This window comes from Schistocerca piceifrons, chromosome 3 (genome assembly GCF_021461385.2).
Source record: "Schistocerca piceifrons isolate TAMUIC-IGC-003096 chromosome 3, iqSchPice1.1, whole genome shotgun sequence".
In the NCBI taxonomy this organism is placed as follows: Eukaryota; Metazoa; Arthropoda; class Insecta; order Orthoptera; family Acrididae; genus Schistocerca; species Schistocerca piceifrons.
The window spans coordinates 323,787,991-323,813,291 of NC_060140.1; the positions used below are offsets into that span (position 1 = coordinate 323,787,991).

Here is a 25,301-nt window from a genome sequence, read left to right on the forward strand (position 1 = left end):
CTTATGTAGCGTGAGCTAAACTTATGTGCGGGTGATACAAATAGAGTATTTCTGAAACTTAAAATATCACGGAGAGTTTAACGAAACCATAATGAAAATGTTTAAAACTCCTACCACCTACCACCCACTATGAAAGCTGGATCACCCACTAGTGGCCATTAGGGACTAGGCTGACTAACAGCATAAAATTAGCGAAACAAAAATTGAACTGAGTGATATTATTTTGGATATTAAACTACAGAATTTGAATTGTGGAATACGACTCTGGAATCGGGTTTTGTCACGGCAACCTATTTTTAATATAATCGATGTATTCCTACTGATGTTGCTTCATATGAATTACATCTTGTTTTTTGGGAAACTGTTGTCTGAGTGGAGCTCTTTTGACCACTATTTCGAGTGAGATAGCTCATTTGTTCCAAAAGGTTGTTTTTAAATAATGTCGAAGAACAAGTGGATCGGTACTCTCCCGAAGATGTTAGGTCATGGGAGTCATCCCCATAATATCTGTTATCTCACTCTGAACAAAAAGACGGTCCATACTTTCATTAAATGATAGCAACGTTGGTATAACTTCTAAACAGGAAAAGAAAGATAGGAGGTTTAATGTTTATCGTCCGGTCGACGACGCTGTCATTATAGATGAAACACAGGCTCGGAATGAGGAAGGAAACCAGACGTGCTCTTCCAAAGAAACCAGCTCGGTATTTACCTTAATCATAGAAGAAAGACGGTCAGATGGGGATTAGATCTGCCGTCCTCCCAATTTATGAGTCTAGTATTTCATCGCTGACTGGCTCAGTTTCTAAAAAGAGAACCGAAAACAAAATATTGAGTTATATGATGGCAATTGATAGAGTAAATGTACGTCAAATGATCAGCATGAGAAGAGCCAGATAATGTTCTTTCTTCAAGTGTGATGCATTTTCCTCTTAAGTCCTCTTGTTCAGTGCCTTCATTGCCTATGCTTAATTCCTATTCGATCTCTCCATCACTTTCTCGCCTAATAATACTTTCCCTATCGGTACGCATGCGACAGCATGTGCTGCCTCTTATGCTTCCAAACACCATGCATAAAAACTGGATTTTTCGGGACTCATACCTTGGGATCTATTGGTGACAGTGAGATATGGTCAAGTGTTTTGGGTAACCCGCTGGCTAGGAACCATTTGTGTATCCAACAGGAAGATCGTTTTGTTGTAACCATCCTACAGTACAGTGTCAAACTTTGAATGTCACAGCTGTAGCTTAGGCAAACGGAGCAAAATCGGTTGGTTCTTTTTGCCTTGTATGTGGCCTCAAAAATGGCTCTGAGCACTATGAGACTGAACATCTGAGGTCATCAGTCCTCTAGAATTTAGAACTACTTAAACCTAACTAACATAAGGACATGACATACATCCATGCCCGACGCAGGATTCGAACCTGCGACCGTAGCAGCCGCGCGGTTTCAGACTGAAGCGACTAGAACCGCTCGGCCACAGCGGCCCGCTGTATGTGAGCTACGGTGTGCCTTGGGGCTTATGGAAGCTCCATTTCCTTCAAGTGTGGTTCCTGAGAGAACCCGGAAAACATGGATTTTGAGTATCAAATCTGTGCCGCGGATTCCAAGACAGCTACACACAGCAAATAGCTGAAACTCTTACGATATATTATTAAGATTCCGATCTCGAACAAGCTTAAAAATTTAATCATACTCTTACCCGTTTCCGAGATACAGAGGTTCGTAGTTACACCTCTTGTACACATAAAATAAGCACGTAAAATCCGGTGTGAGGCGAAATCTAAATAATAAATAGCCGCAGAAAATTGATCAAATTTCATCCGTATATTCTCTAAGCCACGACCGTCAAACTGAGGCCCACGTGCCGCATGGGGCCCGAATCATGTTTTCGTGCGGCCTGCAGTTCTCAGCTGTATTTTATAATAATATGCATCTGGTAACTAACAGCCGAATATAAAAATGTCAACTAACGTTAAGAGCTTCTTACGAGTGTAATTTTCCTACTCAGCAACAAACAAAAACACAGAGACAGTAGTATTTTAAGGTGTGATTATTTTTTAATTGACTTTCTTAAATTCGGCCGTGAGCTAAGTGATGTGTCGACGGAAGTGCCGACACAGTGTTATTTTGAGGGGGGCCGATAGGCACGCTATCTAACGCAGACGGGCGTGAATTCTGGAACAGGATAACTATTGAATGGTAGCAAGAAAAGTACGTAGCTGCTTTATACTTAACTTTATTAGTTGATGACTACAGCGTTCTTCTTGAGACATTTATACTATAACTCTCAAACTATGTAAGGCTAATGGCGTCTTGCTAGGTCGTAGCCATGGACTTAGCAGAAGGCTATTCTAACTGTCTCTCGGCAAATGAGAGGAAGGCTTCGTCCGTATTGTCGCTAGCAATGTCGTCGTACAACTGGGGTCGAGTGCTCGTCCGTATCTCGAGACCTGTCTTGTGGTGGCGCTAGGTCTGCGATCACACAGTGGCGACACGCGGGTCCGACATGTACTAAATGGACCGCGGCCGATTTAAGCTACCACCTAGCAAGTGTGGTGTCTGGCGGTGACACCACACTAAGAAAATCTGATTGCTTACCTCAGGGGTTGAGGGCTAGCGTGGCCACTGCGGATATAGATGATTTAAGAGGGCGGAAGGTTTTACTGTTCGTCTTTGCGACGTGTCGAAGTGGCATGGCTGGTGTCACGAGGAAGATCGTCCACAAGCGTAGTTACAGGTCAACAGTAAATGGCTAACGATATATAGGGATCTCTTCTAAGAGTAGTCAGGCGCATTTTCTCTGGAGTTTTGGTAGATATTCGCAGTTTACTTTCTGCGATGATGAAACAATCTGCTCATGATGTGGCTCAAGCGACGCAGAGTATCGATGGAAAGCGTCGGTTTGTTTCCTTTACAAACGCAATGATATGTTTAGTGTTACCTGTCTGTTCGATAGAACGATTCCTGAATAGTCTAGTGCTATATTATTTTTATCGATATATAGTAACACGGGTAGTAAAACAAAGAATAGCCAGTAGGCTACCCCAGCGACTGAGAAGCGCTTTTCATGACGGTACAATTCAGCGCCGGCCAGGATGGTGTTGGCGCTGCTGGAGTACTGATTATCCTTCGTATTTTACCTACCCTGTTAATACATATGGATAAAAAGAATATCGCATTTGACTAATGTGGGACCGCTCGATCGAACTGGAACGTAAAATTCCACTTTGAAAACAATTTTGTTTTTAAAGGGAAACGAACCGACGCTTTCCGTTGAGATTGGGCGTCGCAGGAAATACGTGATAAACAGTGTTTGTTTGGGACGACTCCTGTTACACTTTGTAAAACGCATATATCTGCTGAAATACGAGAGAAAATGCGTCTGACGGCTCTTCCGGAAGGCAATACACTGACGAGACGAAACATTACGAACATCTGCTTAAGGCCTTCTCTGTCCGTATTTGGAACGAAATGCATCGCCGATTCCGCGTATCAGGGATCCGACAGTCTGTTGGTAGGTCTGTGGAGGTATGTGGCATTAGATATCTACGCGCAGATCACGTAAATAACGGGCCGCTGATTTACGTACGCGGTTCAAATGGTTCAAATGGCTCTAAGCACTATGGGACTTAACATCTGAGGTCATCAGTCCCCTAGACTTAGAACTACTTAAACCTAACTAACCTAAGGACATCACACACATCCATGCCCTAGGCAGAATTCGAACCTGCGACCGTAGCAGCCGCATGGTTCCGGACTGAAGTGCCTAGAACCGCTCGGCCACAACGGCAGGCTACGTACGCGGTGATGGGACCGACCCAGATGGATTCCGTAGAATTTACGTCAGGCGGATTTGGCCGCAGAAACATCACCGTCAATTCACTATAATTCTCAAACCACTGTAGCATGGTTCTGTTTCCAACACGCGGACAGTTATACGGCTGAAACATGACATCGCCGTCGTGGAAGACCCCAAGCTTGAAGGAATTCAGATGGTTCGCAGCTGTCAGCCTGTCTTCGATTGCTACAATAGGTTCCATGCAAACGCGGTAGAATGTCCCCCATAGCATAATACTACTCCCAGCAGCCTGCGTCCGTGGCGCGCTGCACGTTTCGAGCCGCCGCTCACCGCGATGACGGCACTTCTGGAGACGACCATCGACCTAGTGTAGCAAAAGAGTGATTCACACAAAGAGCTGATACGTTTCGATTGATCGACGGTCCCGTGCCCACTGCAGTCGTAATTGATAATAAATGATGAGTAACTGAAACCCTCAGCTGCTGACAGGTGTTTTTGATACACCTCGATGTGGACAGCTGAAAATGTGTGCCCCGACCGGGACTCGAACCCGGGATCTCCTGCTTACATGGCAGACGCTCTATCCATCTGAGCCACCGAGGACACAGATGAATAGCGCGACTGCAGGGGCTTATCCCTTGCACGGTCATCATCAGTATCTCTTCTTTCGAGAACAGTTACTATCTTCATATATGTAATTGACAATGTCATTGGGTCAACATGTCAACACGCAGGGATGGTCTGCTGCCGAACTCCATGTTCTACAATGTACAATGAACGGTGTGTTCCGAAACACTTGTGCTCGTACCAGCGTTGTGCTCTTTCGGCAGTGATGCTACAGATCACCATCTAGCCTTCTTTACAGAGCAGACAAGCCTCCGAACCCCACATTCTGTGAAGAGTCGTAGACATCCAACCATTTAGCGCCTAGTGGTAGTTCCACTGTCCTTCTACCGCTTTCCGTAGATGCTCACGACAGTAGCACGTGAACATTCGACCAGCTTCGCCGTTTGCGAGATATTCGTTCACAGCCTTTGCATCCGTCTCTGCTGCACTTACATATTTTTCATATCACGTCACGTGCCCTCAGCATCACCAGGCGGCATCTAACTTCGCGGTGGGCAGTGGTCATAATGTTTTGGCTTATTAATGTGTGTGGAGTGAGTAGCTGAAAAATTCCGATTCTTATGGTAACTAGCACTGCGGAAGCTCCACGAGTATAAAAGGACTAGTGCAAAAAAGAAGCAGGCCCCTATATGATTCTCCGGCGGCCTTCAGCTACAGTATACTTATTGTTAAAAAGTACTAATAACTGCGTTCGTTTGTCTATCTGTAATGGTTCTTAATTTTTGTATAGGCTTAATGGCAATTCAAAAATGGTTCAAATGGCTCTAGCACTAAGGGACTTAACTTCTGAGGTCACCAGTCACCTAGAACTTAGAACTACTTAAACCTAACTAACCTAAGGACATCACACACATCCATGCCCGATGCAGGATTCGAACCTGCGATCGTAGCGGTCACGCAGTTCCAGACTCTAGCGCCTAGAACCACATGGCCACAATGGCATCTGTATGGAAACTTTAGTCCCTAGCAAATCAGATATTTGAGTGCCCGATGGGTGAGTCGACTTAAGACTATTACTTAAATTCGTAATAGAGAAGGAATCAGGTCGGTTTTAGTATGTGCACGAGACTACAAATTTAATGCTGTTCTGGTAAACGGGATATTCGACTAATTTACGTTGTGGTCAATTAACAGAATTCGACTAAAGTGGTGACTTCAGGGTCCTATGGCGGGAAGGAAATATAGGTTAAAGAAAATTACAAGGGTTACAGACGAGTAATTTAATCCGAAGCAACTCAAGTCTGAATTAACAGTGGTATATAGAAATGAGATTTTGATCGGAAGGGTCTCCGATAAAATAGTTTGCCTGTGCAGAGCCTCGTCCATTGAGGGTGGTGTCTATTAGTTAACGTGGGAAGGATTTTCGTAAGTTGCTTTGGTGCTGTTGATAAACTGAAGGGCATATCTGATAAAGAAGCAGGGACTACTTTTGAGTCAACATATCGTTTGAGCTGATGACGGACATTTATATCCCTCAACTAAAGTAATATTACTGAGTTGAATTCTCAAAAAAAGTGCAACGTTATTAGTCACTCGTTTCATAAGTTAGATAGAGTTTCCACATTTTAGTAAACTAAAACTGGGAAAAATAATTTAGCTAGAAGCCAACGGCTAAAGTGGTTGATAATTGTTGCATCTATGCTAACTGTCAGTGTTCAAGTGGCGGTAGCACAAATATTTTTTTACAGGCATGAGGATGCACTCGAACCTGATTTCAGCAAGTGTACTGATTTAAAAGAAGAATAAAACTTCAACCTCGGTTATAGCACCGAAATAGGAAGTTTTATTTTTTTGTTTTCTAGTTTGACATGATGATAAAAATATAGTTCTGGTGAAAGAACACTTAGCAAAAAAAAAAAAAAAGACTTGAAAAGCAATAACAATCATTTCATTGATGAAAAGTTCTATTCCTACAAGCAAGACTTTAACAAAATAATGAAAAATAATTCACAGTCATGTCACATGTCATTTAGAAGTTATTTTGTTAGAAAAGAGAGAAAACATGTAAGAAAAATATAAATGTATAAACATATACTCATCACGACATCAGAGAGATATATTAATATATTGACTTCATCCTAGCATTAATGTCTCCGGCTAGTGAGTTACTACATCTGTTAAACTGCTACATTTGACAACAAAGAACAGAATATTACCAAAACTCTTCACTTAAAGTTGCTACTCTAAGATTTCTAAGGCGAAGCGTTAGTTATCACTGCACAGCCATTCAGTACCTAAAATACTTTTAAATGGGGTACGGTACTTTTAAATAGGGTACGACTAAGCCACAAATCTAAAGCTACATTATCTTTTTATAGCAATTAACTCAGAGATTACTACTAGCTTGCCGTAATTACGAGTTGTCTGATTCCAGTTTACTAACATCACGCAGTAAAAAAAAATAAAATAAAATAAGCGTCTGAGATCAAATTTTTAATACAAGTGCCCATGAAGTGAATAAGCAGGCAAGCTGGTAGCTGGTCAATTTAACACAGAAAGGTATAAGCACTCTTACGTAAATACGATTAGTCACAGACTATCATCATCAGACTACTACATACAGACAACTTATACTAAAAGCATATTTGCATACCGTCACAAACCAAAAATTAAACTAGAGAGCTACAGGGCGTACTTTGAGCCAGTACATATTCAAATATTGAAAACTCACGGGCGCGCGCGACTCGTATCGATCAGCTGATATGGTATCAATTTCAAAAGTAATGGATTCTGAATGCATATTATAGAGACGATCATCTTCAAGTGCGGTACATATTTGTAGCAAGGAATATGAAATCAAATTAAGGTTGTTGTAATATAACGCAATGAGTAGATGAAAAATTACATTCAAAAAATTTAGTAAACGTTTGTGGCCGTGTCTCATAATGCATTTAAATATAAGTAGACTTACTGTAATTAATCAACTTATAACCCGATTGCACAGGCAACACAGAAACACTTCGTCAGATAATTACAGTGAGTCAGTTCAGGGGTCACTAAGGCTGGCAGCAATCTGAAACAAAGAACAATGGACATGAAGTGTTCAGAATGGATTTGACATTTAACGATCAGAACTGGGGGTTGGCGGTCAACTCATCGCACCCTTAATTTAACTATTTGTTTTAGTCATATTTTGTTTGAAGAGTTAATTCCATTCTTAACTGAATGTTTTTGGGTTAAGTCCCATGTAAAAATACCTTTTATTAGTTACCGTACTGCTTACTATACGGGTCAAAGGTGTTACAAAATATTTAAGCCTTTTATCATCCCATGTAGCCGGGATTCTGAGAACATAAAGTATCTTTTCCATTAATAAAATACAGAAGACTTGAAATTTCTGTTTCAATTACCTTATCTTTTGTCGTTTTATTTCATCTTGAGCATTTCAAACATTCAAGAATGCGTTCTTTTACAACTTTACACTCTGCGTTGTCGACAAGAAAGCCACTTTTCTTTGATGCTAAGTACGCTGAACGCAATGGCGGATATCAGTAAGTGGCGTAGCCAGTTACAAAAAAAAGTCTGCTTTCTCATAATGGAACTGAACTTCTTTGGTGTCATCTCTGTCTTCGAAAAGAAACAAAAGAACACACAAAGCGTAAAATAAATCTTTGCACTACATATCGTTCGTGATAACATCCGTATAACATTATGTATCGACATGAAAACTTGCGATGTTGGCAGTACAAAATTAGACGGCGATATTACATATTCTCCTAGGAGCTGGTAACATACGAATGCATCTAGGTTATCAATTAACAATAAGATCGCTACAGATGCGGCCCGAGGTACGGTACTGTCCCACAATGTTAGTATTGACTCTTGGACAAAGAAGTTTGACGACCATTGCTCTAGGCATTTATCTAGAAGCACCATCTCCCCGTTTTCAAAAACCTGTATTCGTATCGAGAAACACCCCAAAAACATACTTCCGGGCACCGAAACCGAGCCACGGATTCCAGGACTGTTATACACAGCAAATGGCTATACCTTTTACGATATATTCCTAATATCCCGATCTCGAACAATCTTGAAAATTTTCTTCATATCTGTATCCGTTTCCGAGGTACGGAGGTTCAAAGTTACCCCACTCGTACACATAAAATCCGGTGTGAGGCAAATCTTAGTTTATAAAGCAACGTAGCACGGAGAAATAAAGTGAAAAGTGTCTCCTTTTCATCAAAACGGTTTTGGAAACCCTATGTTGTTGTAATACTGAAGCGCATGCAGAATTTTTGTACACGTCTTGCGATATTTCGAATTGACATAACTGAATTATCAAAGTTTTGCTCACCCTTAAAGCTCCTTTCATATGAGTGATATGCCCCTTTCTAGCAGGGGAAAGAAGGGAACCAGCGGAAAATGTTTCCATCAGAACAAAATAAAGGCGAATATGCTCCTGTTTATTAAAAAAATCTGACTGAAAAGTTGGGTACCAGCTACTTCATTTCACCTTCCTCAGAACCATTAAAAATTTTCCCAAAAATTTTGCCATGGAGCTGTATTCATTTTTTTATGCTGAGAGAGAGAGAGAGAGAGAGAGAGAGAGAGAGAGAGAGAGAGGCTGTTGGAAAGAGACGGAAAAATAATAAATAATGGAAGATAGTAGACAGAGTCTATGACAATGACAACGAGGGAGAAACAGCAGCTGTAAGACGGTGTGAATGAGATAACAACGTTAAGAGAGAAAAAGAGGTAGAGAGTGACAATGAGAGGAGACAGTAGTAGTAGGACAGAACGAAGGAGCATGTGGCTGTGGGACAGGCGACAATGACGGATAGACACAAATAGATAATGACAATTAGTGGAGCTGAATGACTCAGAAAGGTCAAGTAGGAATGGATGGGTATGAGCGACTTAAAACGATGAACTAGTGGGTACGAGCGAGTTACAGTTAGGGGACCCTGTGGAAGTGACAGGTGAAGTGCGTGTTAAAGAGAACACTAACATGTTCGCATGCCAAAATTTTTGGGGAAATTTTGTAGGGTGCTGAGGAAGGTAGAATGAGGCAACTGGTGCCCCACTTTTCAGTCAGTGTTTCAATAAATAGAAGAACATTTGCCTTTTTTGTGCTCTGTTAGGACCATTTTTCCTCTAATTGATCTATACTGCATTATTATTTTTGGCATTCTATTTTCATTCATTCTTGTGACGTTATCTGTTCATTTATTTCTTGATCTGTTCATTTATCTCTTAAGTCCTACTTTTTGTCTTATTCTTGTTGTCTCCATCATATGTGACAGTCTGTAGCCATCTGCCTTCTTTAAAACTTGGTTTCTGTTACTTGCACTTTTCGTTCACTTCCGGCGAGGTTATTCTCGAAATCTCCTTGCCATAAAGTACAAATGGTATTGCCATTGCTTTGCAGAAACTTAATTACAGTTTCTTTTCTCGTCTTTTCATTCAGTGTTCTGTATAAGGTTCCATTAATATAATTGAATCCGTCGATTTTTTCGGTATTTCTTTTTCGCTTTTGAAGGAGGTGGTATTTCTCAACAAGCTGAATTCATTCACTCTCTTTTCTGGTCATTTACAACGAGTTTTCTTGAGACTGGGTCTTGACCTGTTTTAGATGGATATTGTTAAATTACAGCTCTTGGCAGCGATATTTAATTTATAAAGGGCTTCTTGAAGAGAATCATCGCTGTCATTTATAAGAAGTTAGTCATTAGCGAAGAGTATTGCCATTAGACAGTTTCGTTAATTGAAGTTGTATGTGTAAAACTGTTTCTCATAATCATTCTCTGAACACATTACCAACACAGATATTAAAAAGTATCGGAGACAAGCTGCATCCTTGTCATAAGCCTCCTTTTACAGCGGTGTACAATGGTTGATCTACTGTTTGGGATGTGGTGTATTATGCCTCTCCCGTCTATTATTTCGCACAATGTACTCTTATCTATGCTTTCAAAGTCATTCATGTAGTCAGCAAACAGTAGGTGTGTTTCTCAGTTAAATTCTACGTGCTTCTCAATTATTTGACTGAACGGGACTAGCCCTTCCTGAACTCAGTTTGCTCCTTCATTAATATACTCTTTAAAACGACAAGCAATTTTCGATTGTAACCGACATTTGTCAGAAACAACTTTTAACGTGTGAAAATTTAGATGGAAAACAACAAAGAGCTTGTAGTCGGAAGCAATCGATCTTTGGCTGTTAAAAAGCAGTTAATACGAGTACAATAGAATTATATCAACGGGGTACAGTGAAGATCACTTGAAAAGTAATGATTTTTCTGCTTACGATGCGATGTTTGGTAACAGAAAATATTATACCATATAACGTTTCCCTTTCCTCTTCTGCGTAAAAATCATTCTTGCAGAATGGATCTGAACTGCATCACAGTATAAGCACTGAAATCACTCACGCACAACAGTCTTGTTCGGCTGGGTGTAGGCAGTGCCGTCTCCTATGACCTATTTGTCGACGGGACGTTAAACCCTAATTTTCCTTAGAAGTTGCTAATACAGAACGTATTTAACATGGCAGGAAAGGGACAACATCAACTAAGTCCATAGAAGATTGACAAAGTGAGTAAAATTTATACTCATCTATGTTGCAGTTCCAAATTTCACGCTCGTCGTCGTTTTTCTCTAGACAGATCAGAGGTCTTGGGTTTCTGATTTCAGAGTAATGACTTCTCTCCGCAGGATCGCAGCACAAGGTTTAACTACACATTTCTTTATGACAGCACAAAAGCGAAAATTTTCAGCAAACTCTCTTTTTATGTTAAAGAAAGCTTCTGCACTCTCGCGCGTTTTTCATGATAACAAGAAAACTCAGAAGCAACTGATACAAAGAAAACACGCATTCGCTGCCAACTACAGACTGACACAAAGAAAGCGTGCTTGGCGCACAGCCTACGATAGTTTATAGGCTTGTTGGCGACTGAACGACTTTCCCATTTCATAGGGATTCATATCTAGGTATTAGAACTTGAGCTTCTGGTATGTTCTAGGAGCGATAATTGGTCAAGATAATAGTTATATCAACTTCCAGTTCTTAAGTAGTTAACGATTTAAACAAAACTATATCTTTTTATTATTATAAAAACATAAGAATAGTGGTTTTAATTAATTGTGAAATATAACTAGAGCTTTCTTTATATGTAGTTATAAGAAAACTAAACTGTCGACGAATTACACTGCAAGGACCGTTATTTGAATTAAATTACATATTTTTACATATTTTGAGGTATAATACATAGTTCACATTATATTACATAATTTTATATATTTGAATATTATTGCAGAATTATTACGCATTTTCGTTAAGTCCCATACGCTTTCGTTGTACAGCAAATATGGAAAATAATTCAAGCTTTATTCTTGTGCTTCTCACATCGTCGTCGATCCCGTTGTACTTAAAGCTAAACTGTACACGTTCGATGTGGACAACAATGACTCGTTTAAACGCTTTCCTTTCTTGTTCTCAAACACTTCATAATGAGTAACAGTCAGTTGCTTCTAAGATTCTAAGTTAACCATAGCATCGGCTGCGTCTTCGTCGGCATCAAAACTGAAAACATGGATTTTTATTGACAGCGCTTTAACCTGTTATCGCAATCTTTGTTGATCGATTATGGACTGTGGGACAAAAGCTGGCATGTATTTCTTGATGCAATAATTTACCAACAGCCGTATGTATTGTAGAAATTTATTTTATGAACTTCTTATGTGCTACTAGTTTCGGCATTACATTGATGCCATCTTCAGGCCCCTGTACAATGAGTAGAACAGATGTGCTATTACAAAAATATAGAACATACGTTAACAATTGACGGGTATCGTGTTAACTATGGAAGTGGCTCAAAAGAACATATTGTATATCATTAAAACTACGTGTAACATTAGGGCAAATATGCTTCTGCCTATGTCATGCTGTTGTTAATAGTTTTCACTGTTTTACTCGAATATAGCATAATAGATGAACATACATATAAGGTATTATTCATAAATCCGTACCACACGGTTGTAATAGGCCATGCAACACAACAATTAAATGTACTGCATACAATCATACACCCAGTGGAAGAACATTTTTTTAAAATAATTAACTAATATAAATAAATAATAATATAAATTAAGATACAATAAAATGTGACATAACCATGTCAGAATACATAAGTTACTTATATGTAGCCTAGGCCGTGTTATGTGTGGTACGATAAATGGCTGCCGCAATATTAACGATAAGAAGCATAAAATCATTTGTCTTAAACCCAATTGCATTCACGAATTAAACCAATGCAATCGTACTATAAAAAAACCATCAAACACCTGGTCCCGTAGGCACTACATTAGAACCCCTATGTAAGACCACCTCGCACTGTGCTGAGTGGATTAATGCAACGGCAGTAGCAGCCTCATATAGTCATAGTGACAAAGAATATTCTCGATCTCTGTATATCAAAAACTGTCTATCTCCCTACATATAAGTCCTATACAATTATGTAGAATTATACCAAGTAGAATCGAATGAATAAATAGGAAAAGAAGAAAAATAAAAATATAGGAGGCCGCCTATAAGTCCGAACATAAACCTCAAAATGAAAGGTATACCATCCCTATGACTAAGGATACCACCTGTAACCATGTCAAACCATTCTCAAGGTTGCATTAAGGCCGGATGTAGTAACGTATAAGATGACTATCAGGATCTTAAGTACATCATCCAGTGTCATCGTATTCTGTCTAATGACCTCAGTGAGTTGGGAACTGTCTACATGGGTCTAAATGTCACGGTACCTAAAACCTTGTCAGAATATTTGACTAGCTAAAATCAAAAAATAACGAATTTATACCCATCAACTAAGTGTCAAGGAAATGCAATGTTAAATCAAGTATAAAAATTGGTTAAGTGGCAATTCAAGAGTGCAACGACAGGTGAACAGTACAGTAATCCAACGGGGTTAGAAAATGAAATCTAAATTATTGCATCAAGAAATCTTATCGTAATATATTCCCCTGCCAAACATGTGCTAAACGTAAAGGATGTACGATGAAATCACAAACTGAACAGTATTTACGAAGCAATCTACAGAGTAGAAATATACAGTTGCAGGGACAACATACATAATCTAATAGTGAATTTTACAACGAACTATGTTTTGCATTGACTGCAGGGAACAAATTCCAGAACAAACTTCAGGTACCTGAATTTAAATATTTCTTATAGAAATATTGCAACAGCAACATTCCAGATGTGTCGATTCTCAAGAATAATTACCTGGACTCTTGCTATGTTGACATATTAGAAAAAATCAGGGAAGACATTGGAAAATCACCTATATGTGTTCCTGCTGGTGAGACAACGGATGCTGCAGGCTATTTCATTGCTAATTTAACTGCAGACTAGTTGGACTCAGCTGCATCTAAAACCTGTTTAATTTACTGTACACCTTTGGGCAACAAAGAGTTCAACCATTTTTAGAGTAATGACTGACTTACGATACTGTGGCCAGATGGCTTAAAATAAGAGAGTGCCCTACTGATGTACTCAGATGCAGCCCCATACAGGTTGGAAGAGAGCAAATCGCTTAATGTATTTTATCCAAACTTAGTGCGTATCACATGTACAGCTCATGCATTGCAACGAGTGGTAGAGACAATTAGATATAAGTTTTCTGATGTAAATACACTGATATTAGCAACGAATAAGATTTACAGTGCTCCAAGCAGCAGCTACCTGATGTACCTCTGCCTCTGCACCCAGTGATAGCAAGGTGGGCAAAATGGATTCAAGCTGCAATTTTCTACATTAAGTACTTTGAAGCTGTTAATTCAGTGACTGAGACTTTTCCTTCTGCTCCTGCGGCGTGTATGAGTGAATCCTTGTCAGCATTCAACAGTTTTAAAGTTCTCAGTTCAGTTTCATATATCGCAAGTCACTACAATTATGTAGCTCCAAAAAGCTGTGGGAATAATGGAAGATGCAGTTCAGAATGTCAGTGTTGTACCAGGTGAAGTGGGTGGCAATTATGCTGAATAAAAACCCCGGATACTCAAATCTTGTCATTATGCCTCGCTTATGTAATGGTGAAATTGTAGAACCCTCTGTATAAATATGCGCCGTTGGCTTCTTATGAAGTTGAGCGATCTTTCTCTATTTATAAATACATATTGTCATGTAGAACACGGTGCATGGCAACAGAACATTTGGAAAAGTACGTTATAACCAGCTGTGCTTTCTCTTCCAGTGCGACTTAATTGCTTGCTTAGGAACACTTGTACTTCAGTACTTTGTAGCAGAAGTGAACTAATTAACAATGAACGTAAACAGTTGACTAGCCTGCCTATAAACCTACATTTTGCATGAAAAAAATAAAATTTAGGATTTTACAAATAACTGCTTCATTACATGTTTACTTACATATTTCACCAAAATCGGCTACATATTTGTGTACATATTTCTTAATTGTATGTTATATAAAATGCAGGCTCTAAGTATAACTTCTGAAACTTTTAAATGTGCCACATGTAAAAGCTATCAAATATTTAGCTTTTTCTACAAAGTGAATGTATTTATGACAAGTTAAGTATGTTTTTGAAACGTAGCAATAAATTTCTACTTATTAAACAACAAAATTTCATGGAAAATTATGTAAATTATATTTCGAAAAGCATTTGAAAAATGTTGCATTTGTCATAACTCATGTAAAGTCGAATCTGTAGGATAACTAATTTTCGTAGCACAACATTATATCACAGAAACATGCAAAAAATATGTTATCAACAGATTTGGAAAATAGAAGATTTCGCAAATGCACAATGTCTAACTTAACTATTTGAGAAATATGAATTTCGTTATTTGTAGCTGAAAATCAGAGTAAACATTATTGAAAAAGAAGTTGTATGGCAAACTTCAGTTAACCCATTAAGCTGCTGTACCTTTTGGTTTGTTACAATATCCCCCTCACACAACATCTGGTATAGAATATGCATGAGATTGTGTGATTCTATGGAAGACATACTTTCATAGAAATTAACCACTCATATGGTAAAAATTTGCTACTGTAAGATATTTTGAAGTAACATATGCTTCTATTTTGTAATGAAAACTTCCATACAGAAAATGTATAATTGAAACATACATTAATATGAAGCAACATAAAGTTGCATATTTGAATAAAACTACATTTTGCATAAACTGTGCATTTCTCAGGCTATGTAATAAAAAACAAATTTCAAATTGTAGGTTTGATATGACTGGATGTAGTATATGGACTGTTTACAAAATGTAGTACAGCTTTTATATTACCACAAATACACTATATGGCCAAAAGGAAGGATTTGTATAAATTCTAATTAAGGTTTCTTTAATGAAATTAAATCATCAAAAATATTGGAAAAGATTTGTAAAACTTTTTTAAATACTATTTTCAATCTTGATAATACTTTTTTACAATTTACTTTTTGTTGTATGAATCAATATACAAAGTGAATACAAATTTACAATTGTTTTATCATTTTTTAATAATACATGAATTTATTTGTCCATAATTTTTCTTTCGATATTTATATAAAATAATACAAATGAAACTAACAGTATTCCTTGAGTATTCAAATAATATAATGAAGAAAATAATGATTACTCATCATCGTGCAAGATCACCTAATGATACCAAACCTCCACAAACATTTCTCACTATAGCTGCGATTCTGTAGAAAGTGGTATAGGGACGTACACTATAACTGGTCGTGCCTTCCCACCCGAGACTGCGCTAGTCTGTGAATGTCTCGTAGATGTTGCCCTTGAAGCAGTTCTTCTTGCGCATTAGGTTCTTCAAAAGATGCAAGTAGGCTACCTGTAATTATAAGTGGATGTGCGGGTAGCTAATTTACTTGAAGTTCTAGGATGTCATTAGGATTCGTTTATTATCAAACACTGTGAAACAGTTACTATTAAATAGTCTGAAGCAATTAATCTCAAGACGTTAATAAACTTCTAGAGCATGGTAAAACCGACTATCACAAAAGGATAAGCTCCGACTACATCCTATCACTGACTATCACATATGAAACGGCTCTGAGTACATGCTATCGCTGAATGGCTACATTGGCGTGTAGCCGAAATCCCTTGCTTACATCGCCACACTTCGTAGCCTTTCGTACACCTTCGGTAATTTAACAACATTCTAATAGTCTACTGAATTAACTGATTTACTGCATAGTAGTGTTGGTGTATTAAAGCTCTGATGACCCGTGGGCTCTTCATAGTATTTGGTATGCTAAAAGTGAACTTTTGTAACTAACATTTAATAAAAACAATTCCGATTTTCGCACCAGAACACTTATGGTTCCCCAACGTATCGATTGCTAAGCTATATACGTTCTCGAGGTTCGCATTCTTCCCCTCACTGCAATGATTCACTACCATCCATAAGGCCCATTCGTCACCACAATCTTTGTGGGAACCGGCTTCCTACTCGGTGTTATCGTATTGTGCAACGCTGCTTAATGCTTAACGCAGCGAACTGGTTATGCTGTTTGCAGATCCCAATTACAATAAAAAATCTATGAAAATAAACTACAGTTCAAAACAGGAGAGACCTCACAGCTGGTGTTCAGGTTTTTTCTACATTGCGATTTTAGTCTCCTTTTTCTTAGCATTGTGTCCTTCTCACATTTGTCAGTCTCGGTCTGGATGAAATTGCGATTTGTTCTTTCTGCGTCAGTCCCTTTCTTTTCAAGTGAAATAAATATCTGAAAATATCAATGCATGAGGTTGGAGGACTGGCATACTTGTGTTTAAAAATTATGTTTAGCCTTTCTGGCATTGGGTGGGTTTCACAGCATATTAAGTGTTACATAATTTTTCCGGAACAGAGGTCGTTAGTTTAGCAAATTCGTGATTCAGGGAAAACTGAAATATTCCATGAACCGTTGCTGCTAATTATGTAAATGAACTGTCAAAAAGTTCATCTTGCCGTATTCAGCCTTCCAGATACAGTCCCCAGTTCGAACCTCCTTAGGATAAATTTGTCTAATGTATGAGGACTTGTAATGATTCCTTAATTTGATAATGTTATGACATTGTTGTCGCCGGCCGCAAGCTGTCGTATAACACCGGAATTGGTGCTTTCAGAACGAACAGGCAATCCTCCTCCGCTTCCTAATCATATCTTCCCCAGTATTAATAGGCTCCAGTTCCTTTTTGCGAACCCGAAGAAAATGCACGATAAAACTCGTGGATCATAACTGCGAATTTTCTGGAAGCAATAGGGGCCGTTGTTACTCTAGCTATAGTCTTTCTGTTAATATGTCTGGTTATGAGTGTCGTGACAGTTCAGTCAATTAATCACGCACTAGCGCAGTCTTTAAACATAACATTCCTCAAAGCCACTTCAAAATTTTTTATGTAGCTCAGTCAGCCAGCGACTGTGTTGTTAATCACAAACGGATTATAACGTTTCTCAACAAATAGTTATTAATACTTTTCAAAGCTCCTCTGCACTATTTGTCTGTGAATATTTACTAGGACATATGAAATCGGGAGTCTAATAGCAGTATTTTTTACTGAAGTCTCATAAAGTAGCAACACTGAAACTCCGATCATCGATTTCGTAGGTATGTGTGTAATTATTTGACAACATATATGAAATTGTCTCATATAGTCACTCGCGTTGAATCATTACTCCTCTAACACGACACAGAAACCTTTTTTGACCATAAAAATCTCCAAAAGCACTTAACGAATTACTTACGTCTCGCTATAGCAAAACTCGGTAAAGTCAGAGATATTGTTTTATGCTTCGCGCTCTTACTAATCATGGTAATAACTCGGGTCTAGGAATCTTTGTATTTCCTGTAAGATGTCAGTATGAGAATCATCGCTTGGAACTGAAACTCTTCGTACGCCTTGTGACAATTAACTCGTGGAGTCTTTTGAAACTAAATAATAATTTTTTCATTATATCTGTCCCGTGCTTCGAATCTCTACATTAAATCTCTTCGTAACCATCTGCAGTCACTACTAGTCAGATTTTTTATAGAGAACAAATTTTAAATGGTGTGCTCACTAGCTCAGATACAACAGTATGAACAACACTTTTTATTCATTTTATTTCAATTTTAATCGAAGGAATAGCAGGACAATATCTTCTAACTTCGTAGGAGCTCGCAGGCCCCCGGTCGGACTGCAATATCTCCCAGCTACCCCTGACGCAGCGACGGCTGGAACATCTTGTCGTCCCTCATGATGTCTATGATACGGATAAAGCACATACACAAAAGCAATACAACAACTTCAGTAACATTAACAGTTTAATTATAGAAACATATATCAATACTTAGCTGGCGTCGCTCGGCGGAGTTTGTGTACTTGATGTCCGACGAATGTTTCATATGAAAACTTTACCGTCTGTTCAAGGCCTAGCTATGTCGCCCACAAAAAGTTTTAGTGATATAGAAATTGTATAATTCTTTCTTTCGTGTTGAATAAGAAAAAGAAATACTAAATTGCAGCATAAATTGAAACTTCTCTCTTGATCTACACTGCTTAACAGTTACTGTGGAACAACTCACACTTGCTAAGGAACAACTCTCATTTGCTACGGAACAATCGACACTTGCTACGGGACACCCGACAAATGACAGTAAAAGGAAATGTAGAGGACAGGACGTGTTAACTGCTGCGAAGTCTTTGCACTCGACAGTTCATGAAGTTCGGTGTTTGAGGAAGGATGTTGTGGAACCGAGTAGTGCGACTATCTGTGTGGTACGGATGGCTCGAAGTCGGTTAAAGTGACACTACTGTCGCCGCAGTAATACGTGTGTCCAAAAGTCATCTCGCGATTTAAAAAGGCCGCTGAAGGTGGAAAAGCTACGCGAAAGTACGCCGGTGGTCGAAGATTGACCAATACACCGCAAGAGGATAGATATGTAGTCTATACGCCGGTGGTCGAAGATTGACCAATACACCGCAAGAGGATAGATATGTAGTCTAAGTGGCCATAAGGAACAGACATCCAAGTCCTGAGCTGATCACTACAGACCTTGCAACAGCTACCAGTAAATATGTCTCTGCCAGAACTATTTCTCGGCGATTGAATAAGGCTGGTTTGCACGCTCGGAAGTCTGTTAAATGCACCCCACTTCATCTACGCCATCATCGAGAATGAGTTCGTTGGTGTAGGGAGCACGTTGTTTGCGGTGCATAATTATGTTCTCCAGCGAAACCAACTTCACTGTGGCAAGTGATTCCGGCCACCAATTAGGGAAGAGAGAGGGGGAGGGGGAGAACATGTTACACATCACAGAATGTTCATGAATGTCATGGGTATGACCTAGGCGTTATGGTGTGGGCAGGCATTATGCGCAATGGCCGAACACTACTGCATATCTTTGCTCTTGGTATCATTACAGCACAGTGGTAATGCACGAAATCATATCCGTATGGTTATGGGTACGGTAGGCCCCTACTTCCTACTCATGGACGACAATGCTGCCCACCCAGGACCTCTGATGTGTCGGACACACTGGAAAGTGAAGATACTGAATGTATGGAATGGCTAGCCTACACCCAGCGCCTAAACCCTATAGAGCATGCCTGGGACGCTCTTGGCAGACGCGTTTCTCAACGAACACCCCCTCCCGGAACCGCTCAAGAACTGGAGAGCACCTAGAGAGAGGAGTGGGACAATATTCCCCAAGGAGTCCTCAACAAAAAATTTGTGGTAATTCTTATGGGACCAAACTGATGAGGTCATCGGTCCCTAAGCTTACTCACTACTTAATCCAACTTAAACTAACTTACGCAAAGGACAACACACACGCCCGAGGAAGGACTCGAACCTCTGACGGGGTCAGCCGCCCGATACGTGGCAAGGCGCCTCCAATGGTTTAAATGGCTCTAAGGACTAAGGGACTTAACATCTGAGGTCATCAGTCCCCTAGACTTAGAACAACCTAACTAACCGAAGGATATCACACTTACCCACGCGACCGTAACAGCAGCGCGGTTCTGGACTGAAGCGCCTAGAACCGCTCGGCCACAGCGGCCGGCCAAGGAGCCTCAGACCACGCCGCTACCCCGTGCGGCAGTCCTCAACAGTTTGGTAGCTAGCATGAATAATAGGTGCGAAATGTGCGTTAGTGCCGGAGGAAAACGTATCCTTCACCAAGAGTCCGATATCGACCTTTATGTTGAGAGCCTGACCTGTGCCGAACATGAACATTATTTATGCCTGTCATCTTGCTTTCCCAAGTGGTAAAATTTGTACCATTTTTCGTTATAAAGATACCACTCCAGTTCTACTATGTATGTATCGCATTTCATGCCGTCCATCACTGTCTGTGATTATTCCTTCCCAACACTGCCTCTGTTCATTATCAACTGTCAAGCAGTATATATAGTCTCAATTCAATAACAATATACCAATCTCTCTCTCTCTCTCTCTCTCTCTCTCCCCCTCTCTCTCTCTCTCTCTCTCTCTCTCTCTTTACATAACGCCAGCGGGAAAATGTCGGAGCACATAAAAGGCGATATGTTCCCCTTTAGAAGATCCTGACAGAAAAATGGGGAAACAGATGCCGCAACCCCCATTCTACCTTCCTCCCCAAAAATTTTGGCATACGAACATATTCGCTCTCTTTTAATACAGAACATTACAAATCCTTTTACCGAGTCTCTCTGTACAGCTAAGCTTTCATACTCAGCATCTCCCTCTCACTGCCACTGTCTATACAATTCTCTCTCTATCACTGTCTCCTTTTTTTCCTATTGATTTACAGTATATTCCAGAGTAACTGTCTTTTATCACACTTACACTGTCTATCTTTCCAACTGCCAATATCTCCACCATAACACGACGGCTCAAAAGTCTGGAGGGTCTAACTTCTTTCCTCCTACACCCACGTCATAAAAAATTCGGTCCAAAGTACACCCTCCCCTATACTACTTGTTAAAGTTCGCCGGTCTGGGAGGGTCCAGATACCACTCAGCTGCATTTCTCATCTCCACTGTCTCCTCTCTCTTTTGCTCCCACAGCTTCTATCTCCATCCATCTCTCTTTCTTTGTTACTACTTGTGTCTCACTGACTATCAATATCTCCTCTTCCTTTGGCTCCCACTGCTGTTGTCTCCATTCACCTTTCCTTCCTTTGAATGATGCTCGAAATCATGTACAGCAAATGAGGCCCGTCAAACGTTTCTTTAATCTGCTTTATTTCTTGCTTGTAGACAAATCTTTTCACAAAAACTACCTTCAGCCCAGGCAAACTGAGCAAATCAGTTGGTTCTTTAGATTAGATGTGGTCTAGGGTGGACTTTGGACGGCTTACAAAAGCACCATTTGTTCATGGGCGGCTTCTGAGAAAACCCCGAAAAATTATGATTTTTGGGTACCAAGAGTACCATTTGTGGTGATGTCCATTCTATGATTTCTACTCATGGGAAATCGTCTAAATTTCTATCATATATTCTTAAGATTTTCTTGGGGAACCTTGGAAATTTTTCCAATATCCTTTTTCGCTACCGAGATCCAGACGTACAAAATTATCATTGCGCCTGATTCCGATCGGAAGGGTAAAAGTAGTTTTAACTGGGGTAGTGAACACATGGCAAGGGTCCTAGTGTAATAGTAAGGGTTCTGACGTTACCAATGCATATTTCTCCGCAAACAAACCTTTATACGAACATATCTAAAGTGGTACTCCGGTGACAGCAAATGGGATAAAAAGTACCTTAGCATGACAACCAGAAATTAAGTAAATCTGGAAAGACAACAAATTCCGTAAGACATTTCTAATAACATTTTTTCTCTTTTCAGATAAAAAATCATAAGCTGAACATTTTCAGTTAACTGATATCTATGAGCAGAGTATTCAGAAAAAGTATAAAGCAACTGATTTTGTGTTAACCTTGTATTATGCATACCTTTTTGTTATTTAAGTGCGTCAAAGTATACAAATACGTCGAAGAACATAGATAAACTGTCAAAACATTAGTGACCTACAGAATTTGTTTCATACTGGGTTGCGAGAAACAGCCTGAAAAACTTATAACGGGGTTGCGGGGGAAGTTATGCCGAGGAATAATTGTTAAGAAAAAAATTCTATTCGTTATGCCATTTCCGCGTTATTTAGCATTGAAGTAAGCCAATCAGGTTACTGCGCGCGCAAATTCAAGCACTTGTACGCGCAAAAATGCAGGCCCATGAGCTACCATTTGGTAAAATTTCCAGTCAGTTAAAATTTGCCTTTCCCGGAAGTGATAAATTCAGCCTAGATAAGTAAAAAGTTCATTTATTCGGTCTGAGGAACACGGGCGAAGAACACGTTTAGCGACACAACCTTTGAAAGGCTGCTTGAATGTGTGCGTTGAGGGCTTGATTGGCTGACTGTAATGCTAAATAGCTCGGAAACGTCGCAACGTATCGCACTTATTTTCTTAAAAATTATTTCTTAGCACAACCTCCCGTGCAACACACTTACTAGCTTTTCAGACTCTTTCTGACCACCTTGCGTAAGCAACGCACGCTGCTGTTGCAGGGATAAGAAGGGAAAGAAGAAAAACGCTCTGTTGGACCACAAAAAGGCGAATATGTTTCCTACGAGACACTCTGGTAGAAAACTGGATAACCAGCTACCTCAATCCTCATTCCGCCTTCCTCAATTTCTGGCATGCGGACATATTCGCACGTTTTTGTGTTGAAAGAGTGTAGCAGAGAGACTGTGACGGAGGAAGAGAGAGGAGAAGGTGATGATGATAGAGAGGAAACTACAGTGAAAGAGAAAGAGAGATGGACGAAGACAACAGCAGTGGAAGCCAAAGAGAGAGGAGATACAGATGGTCAGTGAGAGACAGTGGCAGTAACAAAGAAAGAGAGATGGATGGAGATAGAGGCTATGGGAACAAAAGAGAGAGGAGACAGTGGGAATAAAAAATTTAAGTGAGTGGAGAGAGTGATAGAAAGCGGCAGTGAAAGAGAAGGAGAGGTGAATGAAGACAAATGTTTCTCTAATTTGTTTTATTTCTTACTTTTAGATAAATCTTTTCTATAAACAATTAACAGTTTTTTGTAAATATATTTTTATTTCGTAATCTAAAGCAGCACTCAGTCAGTGCTGATTTTCCTACTGCCCGAGTCTTACGTTTTGTATATGTTCAGCGCTAAGTACGGAGACGCAGCGGTGTGTCTGTCTAATGTATCACTTGCCACACTCGAAAGAAATTCGATATACACCATGTATTCGGAGACTTTTACGTCGTCAAAAAAAAAAAAAAAAAAAAAAAAAATCTTATCTTTGAAGGTGGTAGGAAGATGGTCCCTTTCTTGTTCACAGGTCGGTCAATTCTTGCAGAGGCTGTGCCAGCATATGGTAGGAAGGCGATTCTGTGATCTCTTCCTTGGCTTTGTTTCTACGAGAATTTTCCGAGAAAATAGTGCACCGCATCTTTTTCTCTGCAAAAAACACTGCTACGAGTGCGAAGCGTTGCGTATATATTATATGATGTCTCCTGAGTGAGCGCGCCAAGTTTCCATCACTTCCGACAGGTAGCGTGGCTGCAGGACAGTTTCGAAATGGCGTCTGTAGGTGATGTACATTACAAGCAACGTGTAGTCATTGAATTTCTCACTGCAGGGATAGAAACTGTGGGGAATATTCACAAATGCTTGTACAAAGTCTATGGAGCATCTGCTGTGGATAGAAGTACAGTTAGTCGCTGGGTCATCAGAAGGCGGTTCGGCGGAGCTCCACGTTTTGCAGCGCTCGGGGAGACCGTCCACGGCTGTCACAACTGACATGCTCCAGCGAGCCGATGTTGTCACTCGCGAGTACTGACGCATTACAACTCGGCAGTTGGCGCTGTATCTGTCAATCAGCAAAAGAAGTTCACACAGTGAAGCACTGGCTCCGCCACCAGGACATGGATTGGTACCGACGGGACATACACGCCCTTCTTTCGTGCTGGAGGAAGGCCTTAGAACGGGATGAGAATTAGGTGGAAAAATAAGGTGCGTAGATAAAACACCATTCTTTCGTGTGTGTAATTTTCATTATGTTCAATAAACGACTGTTGAACAGAGAAACAGATTGTTGAACAGAGAAATTACCACCTGATTGGAACACGGCTCTGAACCATCCCCTTCACAAAAAAGGAGATGTTGCTGATCTGAACAACTGCTGTGGAATTTCTCTTGCACCGGTAACATACAAGATTCTCTCCAAGGTATTACTAACAAGGGCAAAGATCAACTGGACAATCAACTGGGACAATATCAGGGAGGCTTCAGGAAGATGAGTTCCTTTGCTGAACAGATCCTCAACCTTACAACGGTACTGGCATACTCCAAGATGAGAAACCGCAAAGTGGTTGTCACCTTTATTGGTTTCAAGAAGGCCTACGACTCTGTTGATAGAGAAACGCTTAACAAAATACTCCAGAAATTAGGACTAGACAACAAAACCCGTAGACGCATTCTAGAAACCTTGACTAACACCCACTCGAAGGTCAAATTTAGAGGTGAGATGTCAAAAAGCTTCGAGATAAAGACTGGAGTGAGAGAAGGGGATGGACGCTCCCCTTTTCTCTTCAACTGTGTCCTCGGAAAGGTTGTGATTGAATGGCGCAAAGAACTGACCAATTTGGGTGTCCATAGTGGTGTTTACCTAGGCCATAAGAACGAAGGACTGATTGTAGATTGCCTGGCTTTTGCAGGCGACATGGCAGTGATTGCTGATTCTCTTGAAATGGCAACAATGCAAATATACTGCCTCGGAAAACAGGCAGCCAAAGTGGGTCTTTAAGGGTCGCTGGAGAAAGCAGAGTTCTTCACCAACATCAAAGAATGTAACAAACAGATGTTACTAGACGAGGGAGAGACCAAAAGGACTGAGAAATTTATCTCGGCGAATGGATTGC

The 25,301-nt window shown here is 39.9% G+C and overlaps 1 protein-coding gene and 1 non-coding gene across 2 annotated transcripts in view; one reads left to right on the plus strand and one right to left on the minus strand.

Annotated features, from left to right (window-relative positions):
* The window catches only part of LOC124788628, a 495,884-nt gene that overhangs the window by 374,363 nt on the left and 96,220 nt on the right, over positions 1-25,301 (plus strand). The gene's annotated exons all lie outside the window — the stretch shown is intronic.
* Trnat-ugu lies at positions 4,333-4,406 on the minus strand. The gene has a single exon. It is a non-coding gene; the product is annotated as a tRNA-Thr (tRNA).